Here is a 6000-nt window from a genome sequence, read left to right as displayed (position 1 = left end):
AACCAATTAGAGCATTTTTTCAAATGCTGTGGATAAAATATCCCTTCTTTTGAAAACTTTTCCCACATTCTGGGCAGTATGAACTGCACAGCTTCAGAAACCAGCAGTTCTTAGCAGATTACAGAAAGTATCATCACTGGCTAGGTAGAATCACAGGAGCACAGATTAAGAGCTGGAAGCAAACATGGAGGTCATCTAGTCAATGAACCTTGTTTACTTCTAATACCATGATCAATAAACTATTGTAGAGCAGTGATTCTGTTCTCCTAAAGCCACTGTACATCTTCTTTTAAGACTAGCCAGTCTTAGTAACCACAAGCTACTAAGCCACAGCTTGTAGCCACAAGCATCTAGGGATAGATCATGGGACCCACAATCATGTTTGGTTGGCCAAGAGATGCTCTGTTCACTTTGGTGGAATTCTTTCTTGTCCTGAAGCAGAAATTTGGGTTTAAACCTTTAAAAGGGGTTGGTTTTCCTATAGGTGAAAATGCATTACCCCAACTCTCAAAGATATTTAATTTGGTGTCTGATTGAACAGATAAAGCACAAAGTTTCTTGAACTTTCTGAAATACTTGTTTAAAGGGGCTCCTTACCTGAGAAAAACAGGGCACTATCTCCCAAGGGAGTTGGTTCAGTGAATTTAATCTACATTTCTGGTTAGGATACTAGTGATCCTTCCCTTAAAGATTATGCAATTCCCTTCAAGAGCCTGAGTTTTCATTACCAGTTTTGTGCACAGAATTAGCTTAAATTAGGACAAAAAGAATAGGTTTCTTTCTTCACTTACAGAAACATTTTAATTTCCTTGGATCATTGTGATGGCATATAGGAAGAAGTATAGATCTTCCAATTCAACAAACACCTATTAAGTACTTGTGGTGAGCCAGGTTTTGAGCTGGGTTTTGGGGATACAAAGAGGAAAACCCTAAAACAGTACCTGACCTCAAGGAGACTACACTCTTATTTTTATTAGACTTTTTAGAAAACTTTTGTATTTAAATTATGAATATAATCTTCTTTTGTAGAAAAAATACAATAAAGGTAAATGTTAGGATGAAGAGAAACATTAAACAACTCTACATCTTTTCTCAAAAATAGAAATTTGTTCCCATTTTGATACATTTCTCTTATTTTAGGCTACATTTGAACCTAGAAATTCAGTGAATTCATGGAAAAAACTGACAAAACTGTTGCTTGGGATTTAGACAGTATTGTTGTTGTTTAAGACAGAATGCCCAAGTAAATAAATGTTTTCCCTTTTTTTCTAACAGTGGTATTTATAGGCACATTTATGTCTTGGTCACAATCAACCAGATAAATATTTATTAAGCACCTATTATGTGCCAACCATTACACTAAGTACTAGGGTCACAAAGCAAAAGGTAGCTTTTATCCTTAAGGAGTTCATAGTCGAATAAGGGAAGAAAACAAATAAAAAGAAGATGATAGGGGAGAGAAGGAAGGAAAAAAGTACCCCATTTAAGGATATGCTGAAGACCAGAAGAATGCAGCTAGATGGGGGTTGAGTGGGAAATGGATGCCCTAGGTTTTGTTGTTGTTTAGTCACTTAGTTGCATCTGAGTCTGTAACCACATCTGGGTTTTTCTTGGCAAAGATACTAGACTGGTTTTCCATTTTCTTCTCTAGCTCATTTTATAGATAAGGAAACTGAGATAAACAGGGTTAAGTGACTAGTCCAGAGCAAGACATCTAATAAGTGTCTGGCCAGACTTGAAATCACGTCCTTTTGACTCCAGAGTTGGTCCACTATCTATTGCTCCACTTAGTACCCTCCTTAAATTAAGAATCTAGGGGAAGTTCTTCAATATCTACTTCCATCCTCTCCAATTAGATGGAAGAAGGAACCTCAGGGGTAGGGAGGTTAGAGTTGCAGAAGTAATGTGGCCTTGCAGGATGATGGATTTTTGGAGATTACGATGAAAATTACGTCTTCAGGTCATATACTATGAATGAACAAATGAACTAAGCCCAAAACTGAGCAAGAAGAGATGCATTGTATTTGAAAAACTATGCAACACTTTCATTGTCCCTAAATTGTTCACCTCTATGAGACCATATATCGTTAAAATCCATATTCTCCCAGTAATGTTATATGGCTATGAATTAAGATCATTTAAGAATCCAAATTGTAGGGAAGCAAAGAGTGCCAGAAATACGTTAAAGAGGAAAAAGCTGCCTGAAATACCCGGAGGGATGTATTACACAAATTATAATATGAAAGGTAACATCAAGAACAGCATGATTAGAAAAGGAAGTACATTATATAGGTTATGTAGCAAAGATAAGAGACTGCTGGACAGCTTCAATGTAACACTGACGAACAGAGAGAATCAAAGAAGCCATTTCAGGTCATGTTGATCCTTGAAGACTAATGAAAAAATATAAACAGTTACAATGCAAGATGAAAGGTGATAGGAATGAAAAAGCATGATGTGACATATCATTAGAAGGTAATTCACACAGGTGAGAACACATCAATTAAAGTATAAATGTATTTCATGGATAGATAAGGTTATCCATCATAAGAGAGAGGATCCTGGGATCAGACTAATTCTAAATAACCAAGTGTTTAGGATAATTTACAGGCAATAAAAGATCTCTAAATCGAGTGACCTCCCCCAAATGTCTCCCTTTTCAGCCCCTGAAATCTGAGTAGTCAATTATTCATTTTTTCTAATTGAAAATTATTATTTGTTCTTTCTTTTTGAAGAAAACCAGTGACATCACAGGGTGATATCTTCACTTGCAAATGAATTGGATTTAAATGAGGTAAAACTGATCAAAGTTGTCAGCCTTCTATTCCTCCCTGTAGAAATTGTGGTTGGAGATGTCGCTTTTGTATATCACTCATCAGAGTGTATATGTCTACATGACTGCAACTGGCCCCATTGAAATTTAGTTTTATGCTTATAGCTATGGGGGGATTATGACCAAATAAGGTATAAAGAAATAAGAGAAAGGAGGCACTGAAATGTGAGGAATGAATGATATAAATAGTGGTGTAGACTCATGTGGGGGGTTTAGCCTCTTAGGGTAGCTTGTAAACCATGTGGTACCCAGCCAATGAGGAAACATAGGAAGGAAATACAAATTGAGAATAGGCAATACAACAGCATGTATTTATTTTTAACAGTTGTACCTATTTTTTTTTTACCTCCTCTTTTGCAAGAATGTTAATAAAAATTCTGGCTCACCAACATATGCCTGGAGTTTTTGGCAAGATGTTTCTTTCTTATATTCTCTGAATATCCCACACAACCCATAATAGGAATTAATGTTTAATGAGGTAACCAGTCAGCCAATCACAAGCATCTATTATACTAGGCACTGTGCTAAATGCTGAGGATACAAAGAAAGGCAAAATACCTCAAGGAGTTCAGTCTGATTGAGAATATAATGTTAAAATGAGATGATTCAAACCAGTTCCACTTGCTTAGTGTTGAAGAGAACCATCTACATCCAGAGAGAGGACAGTGAGAACTGAGTGTGGACCACAACATAGCATTCTCACTCTCTCTGTTGTTTTTTGCTTGCATTTTGTTTTCCTTTGCAGCTTTTTAAAATTCCTTCTTGATATGATTTTTCTTGTGCAGCAAGACAACTGAATAAATATGTCTATATATATTGGATTTAACATATTTAATGTATTGAACTACCTGCCATCTAGGGGTGAGGGTGGAGGGAAGGAGGGAAAAATTTAGAACAGAAGGTTTTGCAAGGGTCAATGTTGAAAAATTACCCATTCATATGTTTTGTAAATAAAAAGCTTTAATGAATAAAAAAGTATTTTCTTTAATGTTAAAATAATTATGTACAAGCAAGATAAATACATGTATGCATATATGGGTTACATGTGTGTGTGTGTGTGTGTGTGTGTGTATAATGAATTAGAGATAATAAATGGAAGGCATTAGTATCCAGGGACATGATGGACCAGTTAGATATAGTCACTTGTGGTTAATTCTGCTTAAGAAAAATGTAATTCACACCTGAGAGTCTTGGGTATAGTTATACTTGCAAATTTCCTAATATGAACTGAGCCAGTCTGCTATTCTCAAGGTATGCCAGGGTCATAGAAAAATGAACACACACACACACACACACACACACACACACACATTCTCTCTCTCTCTCTCTCTCTCTCTCTCTCTCTCTCTCTCGTCTATATATTGAGAGGCGGTTTGAAGTAATAGGAACTATTACTAACTTGAATTAGAAAAATGTGGGTTCAATCTCATTTCTAATGAAATTCTAATTTTAAGCTGTGTGAGCATGAGTAAGTCATCTGAACTCTATGAAATTCACTTTCATTTTACTTTTTTTAAGGTGTATTTTTTATTTGTTGTATTTTAATAGCTTTTTATTTTTTAATATATACAAAAATAGTTTTCAACATTCACTCTTGCAAAATCTTGTGTTTTAAATTTTTCTCCCTCCTTCCCTAGATAGCTAATAATTCTATATAGGTTTAACATGTTTAGAAGAACATTTCTACATTTATCATGCTGCACAAGAAAAACCAGATCAAAAAGGAAAAAAAATGAGAAAAAACAAGCAAGCAAACAGCAACAAAGACAAAAATGCTATGTTATGATCCACATTCAGTTCCCATAGTTCTCTCTCTGAAAGCAGATGACTCTCTATCACAAGTCTATCGGAACTGTTCTGAATCACCTCATTGTTGAAATGTCTATCATAGCTGATCATCAAATAATCTTCTTGTTGCTGTATACAATGTTTTCTTGCTTCTATTCACTTTGTTTCATCAGTTTATGTAAGCCTCTTCAGGCTTTTCTGAAATATCCTGCTAATCATTTCTTATAGAACAGTAATATTCCATCACATTCATACACCATAACTTATTAAACTATTTCCCAACTATTGGGCATCCATACAGCTTCCAGTTCCTTGCCAGTACAAAATGGGATGCTACAAACATTTTTTGCATGTGTGGATCCTCCCCTGCACACTTTTAAAAATATCTCTTTGGGATACAAAGAGGGGATTTACTGGGATCTACTGATCAAAGGGCATGTATAGTTTGATAGCCCTTTTGGCATAGTTCCAAATTGCTCTCCACAATGGTTAGATTAGTTCACAACTCCACCATCACTAATGTATTGGTGTCCTATAAACTTACCTCATTCATAAAAGAAATAATATGTTTAGCATCAGAAGGGACCTTAAATTACATCCAATACAGGGTACTTAATCTTTTTTGTGTTATCAACACTGATGGCAGGCTGATGAAGCCTATGGTGTTCTTCTCAGAATAAAGCTTTTAAATTAGAAAAATAAAATACATAGAATTATCAAGAAAACCAATTATATTGAAATGCAGTTATCAACATACACATGTACATGAATACATATGCATACACATACAAAACCAGTTCACAGACCCCAAATTAAGATTCTAGACTAACCTGCTTTATTTTAGTGAAAAGCCCAGAGGTAAAATGATTTATCCAAAATCCTACAAATTCTTCAAATTTTCTGTTATTTTGCACTCTACCATAATTGCTTCCTTTATTTGTCTTTCTGACAATGTTGTTGTGAGATTAAAATGAGAAAATCCATATAAATCCCTTTGCAAAATTTTAAAGTGCTAAATAAATATCAATAATTACCATAATTATATTTACCTCACTCTCTGCCTTTTGACTGTTTTCCTTAGGAACATTATTTGCAAATGTTATTTTACTAAAAATTTTGGAAAACTGAAATTTCAGGTAAGCAGAATGTGAATACTGAAGAACTTCCTATAGAATATTTTATGAATGCAGTGTTTTTGTCTCTATTTTTGAAATCACGGTTGAAAAACTGTTAAGTTTTGTTTATTTTTTTCTATTTATACAACAGTGTCCATTGCCAAAGGCCTTAGGCACATGGGCAACAAACAAGTACTTTGTATATATTCGTGTGTTTATCTATATGTGTAACTATAGATTCATGGGTACACACACATACAAAGT

The sequence above is a fragment of the Antechinus flavipes genome, chromosome 1, assembly GCF_016432865.1.
Source record: "Antechinus flavipes isolate AdamAnt ecotype Samford, QLD, Australia chromosome 1, AdamAnt_v2, whole genome shotgun sequence".
In the NCBI taxonomy this organism is placed as follows: domain Eukaryota; kingdom Metazoa; phylum Chordata; class Mammalia; order Dasyuromorphia; family Dasyuridae; genus Antechinus; species Antechinus flavipes.
The sequence above is the reverse complement of the archived record's forward strand: the minus strand, read 5'-3'. Positions refer to the sequence as shown.